At 42.9% G+C, this 12,797-nt stretch overlaps 1 protein-coding gene and 1 non-coding gene across 11 annotated transcripts in view; one reads left to right on the top strand and one right to left on the bottom strand.

The window, feature by feature from the left end:
* Positions 1-12,797, top strand: part of FGGY (FGGY carbohydrate kinase domain containing) — a 525,569-nt gene that overhangs the window by 97,387 nt on the left and 415,385 nt on the right. The gene's annotated exons all lie outside the window — the stretch shown is intronic.
* TRNAC-GCA (transfer RNA cysteine (anticodon GCA)) lies at positions 3,133-3,204 on the bottom strand. Its single transcript has one exon. It is a non-coding gene; the product is annotated as a tRNA-Cys (tRNA).

Raw genomic sequence — 12,797 nt, 5'->3', positions numbered from 1 at the left:
TGTCTGCTTGGGATTTTGCTCTGCTGTCTCCATGGAAAAGTCAGGCAGGTCAGTATGGAGAGGGGAGGGAGGCCCACAGTGGATATGTTCCTGGCGGCTGGCCCTAGAGACACTGAACTCTGAGCCAACCATGAAGTCATTTCGAATTTAAGGAGTCTTGCTAATCCAAGGCAATGTGTCTTAATTTGACAAAGTAAAGACTGCCCGATAAGCAACCCTAACTACAAGTTCTGTGAAACTGGGGGTGTTTGTAAGTTTAGATTGTGCTAGAGAAATGTGGTGATGTGGAAGAATGGGCTCATTTTCTTCTGTTTACTCCCTTTTCCAACCCCTCCCCCTCTCCCCTCCTCCCTTCTCCCCTCCCTTTCTCTTTCTCTCTCTCTCCCTTACTTACTTTGGCCCAATTCAGCCCGGCAGTCTGGCCTCTGCAGTGGCTTGATGTGAAATTTGAGAAACATATGTAGTTTTCTATTTCAGGAAAATGATCTCAGGGATTGAATGTGTCTTTTTTTTGTTGTTGTTGTTGGCTGTTAAGCTCTGATCTTGCCCAGTGTGGTTTCTTGATGATGGGAAAGAGGCTTCGAAATGCTTTTTGTCAGAATTTCATGTCATAAACCTGAAGGCTTGGTTTTTTTCGTTGCCCCCCCGCCCCGGGCCCACGACACAATGTCATCTATTCTGTCAGAAGTGGCAAGAAGTGCACATTGTTCACATTACAATCAGTTCATTGCTGCAGGCACGCACACACATGAAAATGGCCGCTGTGTCTGCCCTTCACAAAAGCTATTTTAAATGTAGTTCAGTGGAGGGCCGGGGGTCTGCATACTGCTGCCCATAAAGGAAAAGGGATCCATGGGGGAGAAGTCAGCCTTTGTTTTGCCTTGGAAGGGCCAGTATTCTTCTTTGTTCTTGAGGTGAGAGCCAACAATGGACCCAGTGCCCTGTAAACCAAACTCCATTGATCCTGCTGTGGGGGGATGTGCAGACCAGCATCACTGGGGCCTGGTGAGAGCGGCGCTGGAGGGGCGGGGGAGGGGGCCAGGCGAGCAAGGCTGCTGGCAAAGGCACTAGCTGAGACTTGGCGTGGTGGAAGGTGGTCTCACTTGTTTTCAGTTGGGTACAATCTGCCTTATGTCCCAGGATCTCCAGTGGTATGAGACATGGCCCCAGCCTCCAGGGAAAATGGCTCCCTGACCTGAACTTCCGGAACTAGAAGTGAGCTTCTGGAAGACAATAGCTTGTCCGTGTTCATCTTTGTATCCAGAGAGTGCTTGCTGAATTAATAAGAGAGTGATATGCTCTAGTGGAGGCTCTACAGAGTATGCTGGGAGTACATACAAGGGACTGGTCTACCCACCCCCAAACTTGGGGTGGGGTGAGGGTCGAAAAGGAGGATAAAGCTCAGGAAAGGCCCACCTAGAGGAAGGGAGCTGGCATTCCTGGGAAGTTTGCAAGTTATACTATTTGATTCTTCCAGTGTCTCATTTTTGCAGATGAGGAAATTGAGACTTAAGAAACTCCAAGAGGTCAAGGAACATGTTCAAGGTCACACAGCCACTGAGGAGCAGAGGCTGGGTCTGAACCTAGGTTTGCATGGCTTTAAGTTGGAGCCCTTTGCTGTGGCCAGCCTTTCTAGCAGGGGAGAAAGGATGGAAAGCTTAGTGCTTCTCATGCTGCATTTGTCTCCACCTCTTGGGTAGTCTGTAGTGAGCTGGCCGTCTCCCTCTGACTCTCAGATCTGGCCTTTGTCAAAGGGTTTGGAAAATTTTGGTGGTGCTCCTGGTAAAAGAACTGCCTGCCAATGCAGGAGATACAAAAGATGTGGGTTCGATCCCTGGGTTGGGAAGATCCCCTGGAGGAGGGCATGGCAACCCACTCCAGATTTCTTGCCTGGAGAATCCCACTGGACAGAGGAGACTGGCAAGCTACATTGCATAGGGTCACACAGAGTCGGACCTGACTGAAGGAACTTAGTAGGGACACACGAGAGACTTTTAAGTGGTAGTGGAAATGGGCTTCACCGCCACTGTGAAATGAACACAATGGAGCTTAAGCTTCAGGGACCCTTACTCACATGGGCCCCAAGAGTTCAGGTAGTTGATGGGAGTTGTAGAATGTTCCAGGTGGGGAGGGGTTACAATCAGGAAGCATTTCTATGTAGACATTTCTGATCTAAGGAAAAGGGAACCTAAATCCTCGAGGCTCCAGTTATTTAATTTTTTCTTATTGTAAATATTCAATATTGCACCCGATTTTATAGTCATAGTTTTGCATTCCTTTCTTTAAGAGCACCCCCTCCCCCATGTAAAAGTTTCAGACCCTTCAAGATGTGGATTTGCCCAGGGAAGTGATGTGAGAGCATCCTTTGTGGAGGGAGGAATGAAACTCAAGGTAGCCGTTGAATTTGGGCTCTGGGGTATCGCGCCAGCCCTGGAACTCATCATGTGACCTGGAGCGAGCTTCTTACCTTTTCTGCCCTTCATTTACCTCTTTGTACCTTGCAGGCTTGCTAGTGGGGGTTGTAAGAGTTCACACGTGTGGAGCTTATAGGACGGCATGCTTAGAAGTCAGTAGATGTCAGCAGCCCCCAGTGCAGTGGTTGCTGTTACTGGTATATGAGACCCACATAGATGGAGCTGAATACCCGAGTTTGCCATTAGAACACTGACCTTCTGAGGGGAAGAGTGCCAGGATAACTTCAGACTTACATTAAAAAGCCCACAGACTATCCCTTAATGCACTGATTTCCTTATCATCTTTGACCGTCATCCAAATGGCTTCAAATAAATTTCATTATGTGAAAAACTGGTGATATTTTCACAGAACCAAGACATGAGCTGTCTTCATCTCCTGCCACTCTTCATCACACACCAGCATTCCAGCCCCGTTAGCTGTCCCGTTGATCCCTAGGCCCTTGCGTGTCTTCTCACCTCTACGCAGACTGGTCCTCCAGAATATCACCTGCCTGCTCTTCTCCCTGCTGAGCTGTTGCTCATCCTTCAGAAGTGAAGTCGCTCAGTCGTGTCCGACTCTTTGCGATCCCGTGGACTGTAGCCCACCAGACTCCTCTGTCCATGGGACTCTCCAGGCAAGAATACTGGAGTGGGTTGCCATTTCCTTCTCCAGGGGATCTTCCCAACCCAGGGATTGAACCCGGGTCTCCCGCATTGCAGGCAGACGCTTTAACCACTGAGCTACCAGGGAAGCTCATCCTTCAGGACCCACCTTAAACATCCTGTTGTTTGTGAAGCCCTCAGATTCCCTGGGGCAGCTAGCCACTCCCTCTTCATTGTTACTCTAGTTTTTCTAGCACTTCCCTCACCATACTGTAATTATTTCTCCACAAGTGTTTTTTTTCCCTAGTAACTTAGGAACCCTTTGTATAAAGAAACCACAGTTTATCCAGCTTTACAGTATGCACAATACATATTAGCTGCAGAGGAATTTGAGGGGATTGATGGTGAAGAGCTTTTCATTCTGTATCGTTAGGGTGTCATTTTTACAGATGAGGTAACCAAGACTGAGGTCAAGGAACATGTTCAAGATCACACAGTTACTAAGGAGTAGAGGCTGGCTCTGAACCCCGGTTTGCATGGCTCTTGCTGTGGCCCATCTTTCTAGCAGGGGAGAAAGAATGGAACATCTAATGCCTCTCATACAGCGCTGTCTGCACGTCTTGTTTGGTCTGTAGTGAACTGGCCACTTCTCTCTGGCCCTAAGACCTGGCCTTTGCTGAAGTGACAGATACTAAGAGAACGTCACACATACTAAGTGCAGAGAAATTTGGGGGAGGTTTTACTGAAAAGAATTTTTCTTCATATTTCATTATATTTTAAAAGCCACAACAGTTTGTTTCAGAAGAGCTGTATGGTATAATTACACAGAATCATGTTTTTCTGCTAGTTTTTATTCCACTTGAAGAAATGTTCTTAATGTCTGATTGATCTCCAATTTGAAATGACTTTGTAGAGTTTTCTCTTTGTTTCCCTGCTTTCAGCCCTCTGATTTAAGGATGTGCCTTGTAAACAACTACTTAAATAGTGTCTTCTTTTGTTCTAGACTGTAACTTAGTACAGAACATTGCATGTTTGGTCTACAGCTCTATCCCCAAGATCTAACACTGGCATTGACACAGGGTAATAGTTCTAATAGTTCTAGAAAAACTATTATCTCTCCTAGTAGAAGAAAGCTATAATAATAATATTAGAAGTAGTTTATACTGATAACAGGGCTTCCCCAATGACTCAGCAGGTTAAGTATCCACCTGAAATGCCGGAGACACAGGAGCCGTGGGTTCAGTCTCTGGGTCAGGAAAATCCCCTGGAGAAGGAAATGGTGACCTGCTCCAGTATTCTTGCCTGGAAAATGCTATAGGCAGAGGAGCCTGGCATGCTACAGTCCACAGAATCACAAAGAGTCAGACACGATTAAGCAACTAACAAAATAAAACAAATACTAATAATAGCACTCAACATGTGTAGGCACTGTTGTGAGCACTGTAGATATACAAGCCCCGCCAGTCCTCCCCATATGCACCTGTGAGAACCCGAGGTTCAAAGAGGCCAAGGACCTTGTGTGAAATCACACAGTTGGTGAGCAGCAGAGCTGGGATTTGAACCCAGGCAGGCTGCCGTGTGTGGGGTCGCACAGAGTCGGACACGACTGAAGCGACTTAGCAGCAGCAGCAGCAGCAGTCTGAAAACAGCAACAAGAAGTCTGGCCCCAGAATGCAGACTTTTTACCACAATGGTGTACTGTCTCTGCTTAGTATTAACTAGCTCAGCACTTGTTTGTTACCTGATTATTAAGGGAATCTCTTAGATACCTGTTTTTCTGAAGTGTTCATTTGTTAGGTGATTATTTACTCTAAACCAGTGGTTCTCAAAGCATGATCCCCAGACCAGCAGTATGAACATCGTCTGGACATACATTAGAAGTGCAGATTCTCTGTTTTCACTCTACCTACTGAATTAGAAGCTCAGGGAGCAGGACCCATTCATCTGTTTTGATCCTACAGAAGCTTCTGATGAGAACCATGGTCCAAGACTAAATAATTTTCTCTGGAATTTTCTTTCCCTTTCTCTTTTCACTTCTCCTTTCCTTTTCTGAGTAGAAAATAAGAACATTTAAAATTTTTCCCTAGTTTATTGAAATATAATTGACATATGCTGCTGCTGCTGCTAAGTCAATTCAGTCGTGTCCAACTCTGTGCGACCCCAGAGATGGCAGCCCACCAGGCTCTCCTGTCCCTGGGATTCTCCAGGCAAGAACACTGGAGTGGGTTGCCATTTCCTTCTCCAATGCATGAAAGTGAAAAGTGAAAGTGAAGTCACTCAGTCGTGTCTGACTCTTAGCGACCCTATGGACTATAGCCTACCAGGCTCCTCCGTCCATGGAATTTTCCAGGCAAGAGTACTGGTGTGGATTGCCGTTGCCTCCTCCAATAATTGACATATGACATTACATAATTTTAAGGTGTACATTGTGTTGATTTGATACAATTACATATTGCAAAATGATTACAAGGATTTCCCAGGTGGCTCGGTGGTAAAGAATACACCTGCCAATGCAGTAGACACGGGTTCAGTTCCTGGGTCAGAAAGATCCCCTGAAGAAGGGAATGGCAACCCACTTCAGTATTCTTGTCTGGGAAATCCCATGGACAGAGGAGCCTGGTGGGCTACGGTCCATGGGGTCCCAAAGAGATAGACACAACTGAGCACTCATGCACACAGGTGTGCCTTGTGTTGATTTGATACAGCTACATACTGCAAGATGATTACCATGGTAGTATTTAAGATCTACTCTCCTAACTTTCTAGTATATAATAAAGTATAATCAACTATAATCACTGTGTTGTATATTAAACCCCCAAAACTCATTCATCTTATAACTGGAAGTTTATATCCTTTCACCAACATCTCCCCATTTTTCCTACCTCTAGCCTCTGGCAACCACCATTCTGCTCTGTTTCTCTGAACTTGGCTTTTCCAGGTCCCCACACATAAGTGATATCGTACAGTATTTGTCTTTTTCTATCTCACTTAGCACAGTTCACCCATGTTGTTAAGTGACAGGATTTCCTTATTTTTCCTGGCGGAATAATATTTCATTGTATATATACATATATACGTATATCTATTTATATACCACATCTTTATCCTTCTATCCATTGGCACTTGGATCATTTCTACATTGTAAATAATGCTGCAGTGAACATTGGAGAGAAGACAGCTGTGTTAGATCCTGTTTTTATTTCCTTTGGATCTAAACCCAGAAGTGAAATCGCTAGGTCATATTTTAGTTCTGTTTTTAATTTTTTCAAGAAACCTTCATGCTGTTTTCCATAGTGGCTGCACCAGTTTACATTCCCATCAGCAGTGCACAAGGGTTCCCTTTCCTCCACTTGCTTGTGAGCACTTCTTATCTTTTTTTGATACTTTGATTTTTTTTTTCCCATGGTACATTTGACTTTTCTTAAAACATGCTTTTTGAGTATCTCACCACTGTATAGCCCTGAGTTTTGCGACATTTATGTGGGAGACTCACTACTAGACTCTGTGAATATTTTTGCTGAGGTTCCTGAGCGGCTTTGAGATTTGGGGTGTGTCCATAGCTTGATGCTTTTCTTTTTTCAGTACTGACAGATTTCAGAATCTGGGAACTGAAAGAATACAAGACCTCCTCCATCCAGCGCTGCTCTCTCAGGTTCCCCTGACTGGAGGGTAAAGAAGTTGCCAGAGATGGAGGGATAATAGAAAAGGGGAGGTCACAGAACCAGTGGATGGGGGAACCAGAGATTCTTGCCATCACACTTCTCAGAGAGAACCTCAACCCTATGGCCTCTTGATTTATACACAATAGCAAAAAAGAATACTGGACTTCAAATTGGACTTGGAATCCTGCTTCAGCCTCTTTGCATATGTGATTTTAGGGAAATAACCTTGCTGAGCAGCAGTTTCTTCATCTGTAAAATGGGGATAATATTACCTACTTAATAATGATTATATGAGGATTTTAAATGCTCATATTATGAACATTTAACCTGTAATAGTTGTTGTTGCTAATAAATTCAGTTGTCTGAGTTAAAATCTGCAACTTGGAAAACAAAATACTGTATTGAAAGAAGTGGTAAGAGCTAGAGCTAGTCACTAGCATCTTTACCAGAGCATTTCCTAAGAAAATATTTGTAAGTTTTACAGGGTGGCAAGGACTCCACACAGTGGCTGATATTCCCAGGAATGGAGTTCTGGGATGTTCAGATCTAGAGAAAACCATGCCCCAGGTGAGATGCTTTATGTCTTCAATCTCCTAGTTTTCAAAAAGTGGTTTAACAATGTCATGATTTAGTCTTAAGGGTGGCAGGTGGGGGGGTTGGTGTGTGTCTGTGTATGTGTGTGTGTGTGTGTGTGTGTGTGTGTGTGTGTGTGTGTGTGTTAAAGAGGCCATTGGTGCAAGTCAAGACCTAAGGACTGCAAAAATATTGATGCAACTGTCAGAGGTACATGGCATTTGACCTTCTATTAATAAAGACAAATTACCACATTTCTGTGATATTTGAGTCTGCAAGAACTTCACTTAATTCTGCTGATATCCATTGCACAGCTACTGGGGCCACAAGGACGAGCAACACAGGGCTGTGTTTCTGATTTATGAGGTGGAACAGGAGTCTGATTTACCAAACTGAAAGTCAGAGAAGTTTCAGATAGCAATAGAGTGAAATTTCCTGAGTGATAACAACCACAACAGCAACTCAAGTATATTTGGCACGACAGCAGGTTTGGCCAGAAGTCATCTGCAGAACAAAATACAAGTGAGGGGGAATAACTAGTAGCTGGTGGTTGTTGCTGAGTCACTAAGTAGTGTCTGACTCTTTGTGATCCCATGGACTGTAGCCCTCCAGGCTCCTCTGTCCATGGGATTTCCCAGGCGTGGGTGGCCTTTTCCTTCTCCAGGGGATCTTCCTGACCCAGGCATTGAACTTGCATCTCCTGCATTGGCAGGCAGATTCGTTACCATTGTGCCACCTGGGAAGCCTATTAGTAGGTGAGCACACGTAAATAGAGGGTGAGGCAAATAGTGAGCTGATTAAACTGGAAGCAGAAGGACCTTGAGGGAGGTTTTTTCATGGGCCTTTGCAAGATGTAGGGAATGGAGTGTTCATGATGACTGTTTGCTAATATCATTCCACCTTCAGGGATTGTTCTTTTTCACCCAGATTTTAACAGTGGGTCATGGCAGGATGGCAGGGTAGTGCACTCTATATTACTTAAAGACATTTCAGCTTACACAGGGCAGCATTTTTACTTTTCACCCTCACCTTTGAAGAGAGCATTCCAGAATCAGCTCATCTAAGCCTCCAACTTCAAAGAGAGCTCATTCTTGTTTGACAACAGTCACATCCACTTTTGCCAGTTCTTTGACCTTTAGAACAACACGCGCTCAGGTCTGACCAGAGTGCATGTACAACATGCACGCAACATGCACCCTGTCAACTATCTAAAGAAGTCCATGCAGATCAAGGACGTGATATTTTCAAGAGCACATCTAAAGGACAGCGACCCTTCTAATTTTCATCATCCAGGACTTTTTTGGGGGAAACCAGCTGCTGCTTCTAGTCTTAATGAGATGTGACTTTAGACGGGTCGATTCTGTGGGGCCTCAACTTACATTATGATCCTGTACCCTTTTATTAAGCTACACATGGTGTTTTTAGCCACTCATGTCAGCATTTTTCTCCAGCTGCAGTCAATTTTATCTCATTCTTGTTGATCATGATCACTTGACTGAAAGTATATTAAAAAAGGGGGGGTTTCAAAGGCCATTTGCCATGGGAAAATAGAATATGGTGACCTTTTCACTTATGTCCATTTGGGGTCTTTTGGGCCCAAAGGTCTGTTCACATGTGGCTTCTGGGACCATTCTTTGGTATGTTTCAGGCAGTCCAGAGATCTTGAAATTTTGCAGAATGAGAAAGGAAAATTAAAGCGGAGTCTGACTCAATTCAGCTAGAACCTTGTTGGCTAATTAGGGCAATAAAATTCCTGGTGCAACTTGTTTATGTCTGCAAAATAGTAATAATATTACTTTATGTTTGTATAGTTTTTATCTTCTTAAATTCAAGCAGAGTCCCTTTTTGTATGCCCTATGTTTCCAAAATATATCTGAGATATTGTTTGTGGTTTCAAAATGCAGGCACATCATCATGAAGGATAAATGAGTGTAGTGTTGGGAATAATATATTATTGGAATTATCTAAAATCAGGACTGAAGAAGCCTGTCAAACTTCCAGTAGCTGTGAGGCACTTTTTAAAAATCTCAATTTCTTTATATTGTGGGGATAATAATAGTAACATTTTCATAGGGTTGTTGAGACCTTTGATTGTGTTAATATAGTTAAAACTTTTACATGGTAATGCTGGCACTTTGGGTGGTGCTAGTGGTAAAGAACCCGCCTGCCAATGAAGAAGCCATAAGAGACGCAGGTTCGATCCCTGGGTTTAGGAAGATCCCCTGGAGAAGGAAATGGCAACCTACTCCAGTATTCTTGCCCGGAAAGTCCCGTGGACAGAGGGGCCTGGTGGACTACTATCCATAGGGTCACACAGAGTTGGACATGATGGAAGCAACTTAGCAAGCAAGCAGGGCTGGCACATGATAAATTATCAGTAAGTACTATTGTTTGTGTTGGTTTTGCTGCTGCTGCTAAGTCGCTTCAGTCGTGTCCGACTCTGTGCGACCCCATAGATGGCAGCCCACCAGGCTCCCCTGTCCCTGGGATTCTCCAGGCAAGAACACTGGAGTGGGTTGCCATTTCCTTCTCCAATGCATGAAAGTGAAAAGTGGAAGTGAAGTCGCTCAGTCATGTCCAACTGACCCCATGGACTGCAGCCTACCAGGCTCCTCCGTCTGTGGGATTTTCCAGGCAAAAGTACTGGAGTGGGGTGCCATTGCTTCAGGTTACATGTGCTTTAATTTGCTTCCTGGGGGTCTCAGAGGCTACTCTCCAGACGGAGGCGCTAGGCTGGGCTCTCCTGCAGTGGGCCCCCCATGCCAGCCTTGCATGGCCATGTCCTCGTCCAGGCTGCCTGTGCCCTCCACGAGCTCCTCGTAGGTGATCTTCTCGGTGAACGGGGTTTTAGAATCAGTCAAATGTGAATTTAAATGCCCACTCTGTCACTCACAAGGCATATAGTACTGGGCAATACTGATAACGATCAACATAGCTGCCATTTATTGAATATAACTTATGCTGCCAATCGTAATATTAGGTACCTTACATTATTTCTCTCTCAAAACTTACTTTGACTTTTCAAGGTATGTATGATTGTACTCATTTTATAGATGAGTAAATTCAGGTTTTAGAGATAGTAAGAGACTTACCCAAAGTAACAGAGCTAGGTTAGTAGCAAAGCTGAGTTCTTATTCTCAGTTAACTTCTTAGTTAGGTTTCCCCAAGCCATGGTTTTATTATTTCTAATAGGAATAACAATAACCCTTCATTGGGATTAGATATTGTACATAAAGTGCTTGGTAACTACTGGGCACTCTTTACATGATGCGCTGTGATCGTATCATCACCTTTGATTACAGCTCCCATGCAATAGAATTTGTCTTTTTTCTATTCCTCGTATTAGGTATATATCTGTAGGGATTAAAACAAAGTTCTTAAGGATGGATTCTTAGAACATTTCTGAGAACTTCAGAACTTCAGAATCTCCTGTATGATTTGGGGCTATATTTGGTGTCTGGGTATCAGTGTATATGAGTACTTGCATCCAGTCTAGAAGTAGATGGATGGGTACTAAATCCGGGTGCTATGTAAGGAAACTCACAAATGTTCAGGATCGTGGACTTGAACATGAAAACATCTTGGCCTCAACATTTTGCTTTTCTGTTTATTCTGGAAGTTGTTAAGAAAACTGGCTCAGCTGAAGCCAAGCATTTGGGAACCGAATAAGTTTGGATGGGTTGGGTCGAGTCAGCATTATGCATACATATTTTGCATTCAGAAGCAACAGTAATCCTTCAGACTGGTATGTAAAAATGTAATGTATTCCATGATGTTTTAGCTTATGTCGCCTGTCTTAGTAAGTCAAAACACTTTGTAAAATTGGACTGCAAACTACTGCCCTATTTCTCCCTTTCCTTTTGGCATCAGAACCTTTATATGAAGGATTCACACCCACTTCCTTCTTTTATTCAATTACCCATTTGTTACTTAACCCCCTACAATATGGTTTCACCCTAACCACCTACCTTGGAGGACACTGGTAATTCCTTTATTGTGAATTATGTCATAAACACCCATGCCAGACATAGCTTCTCATCGAATATCAGGACCTCTCTCCAGAAACACACTTTTAAGAAATTGTCCTCTTACCACTTACTTTAAAGTTTGTAATTTTGAAGATAAGTTAGTAGGGGCAAAATATATTATTGTACATAATTTTGAAATTTTTCTTCCTTATAAAATATGGAGATCCTGAGGTTGACATTCTGCTTTTAATTAATCTTTATAAGATATGAAGCAATCCTAAGTCAAACTACCCCTTAAAAGGCTTTTGACATAAATGGAATCAAACCTTATATGTAGTTCTTTATTATTGTTTTATGTTATGAATGTTAGGACCAAATAGCACCATAAAGGTTAGAATTACATTCTCCTTGTTAATAATATCTTGCTTTATATGATTTAACTTTATATGGCAGTGTTCTCTGTCAATTCAAGTGTCTAATGCTGTCTCTCTGGACGTATGATTTAACTATCAATCTATCAATGTAAATTATATTTCTTAATTGTTGATTTGGTACATAATATTAGCAGTTTTCCAAATCATCGTTAATAGCATTTTTCTTTTGTAATAATACCTGTACATTTATATTTAAACTAACTGGTACATCTTGAACATATAATGCCCATAAAGAGATTTTTTTTTTAAACTCTAAGTTTGATCTAAATTGCTTACCATATTTAGAAGTGATATTATGATAGTAACATTAAATCCCAAAGCTATCTTGTCTTACTGACATGTTTACACTGTATAGAGGTGGTGGAGAACCTCACTGTGGTCATTATCATTGGTCACACCTAGGTTAGGTGATGCTAGGCCTGGTGTTGAAACAAGCAAGGTGAAGACTGAGGCCAAAGATGAAACTCACAACGACTTGGGATAAATACTGTCATCATGCTAAACTTCAGGGTATTCCTGATTTTTTCCCCACTTTAGAGATGTGGAAAATGTTGTGGGACTGAGATGTTAAATAACCTGCCCAAGGTCACATGCTTGTAATTACTTGCCAGCATTTAAACAATAAAACTCAGACTCTTAACCACTACAGTCCTGCAAGACGCTCAATAAATATTTGTCAATTAAAAAAATCAGTTCCCTCAATTCTAGAAATGAAGATAAATGATCATGTCATACATTATGATTCACTGTGAAAAATGTAACTGCAGAGTGTATAGTACAGTAAGAAATGTGAGGAACAATGAATTATGGTGGGATTGGAGGCAGAATGGGGAGAACAGTGTCTCAGGGAGGAGGCACTAAGACTGGGTTCCAGACCTTTCCTTTGAGCTACAGGCAGCCTGTGTTTCCCTTGCCATGGGACAGACGTACTCTTTGGTGTGCTTGTGTGTTTACTCATCCTCACCTCCCACTGGACCGTAAGCTCTCGAAAGATGGGTCCTGAGTCTTATATCTCCATCATTTTCTACAGGAACTGGTACCTAACAGGTATTTAGTAAATACAGAATGGTGAATGAGTGAGCTTCAGGGGTGAATACAGTCCTC

The sequence above is a fragment of the Bos indicus genome, chromosome 3 (assembly GCF_029378745.1).
Source record: "Bos indicus isolate NIAB-ARS_2022 breed Sahiwal x Tharparkar chromosome 3, NIAB-ARS_B.indTharparkar_mat_pri_1.0, whole genome shotgun sequence".
Classification (NCBI taxonomy): domain Eukaryota; kingdom Metazoa; phylum Chordata; class Mammalia; order Artiodactyla; family Bovidae; genus Bos; species Bos indicus.
Note: the sequence above shows the minus strand (reverse complement) of the source record. Positions and strands in the feature narration are given on the sequence as shown.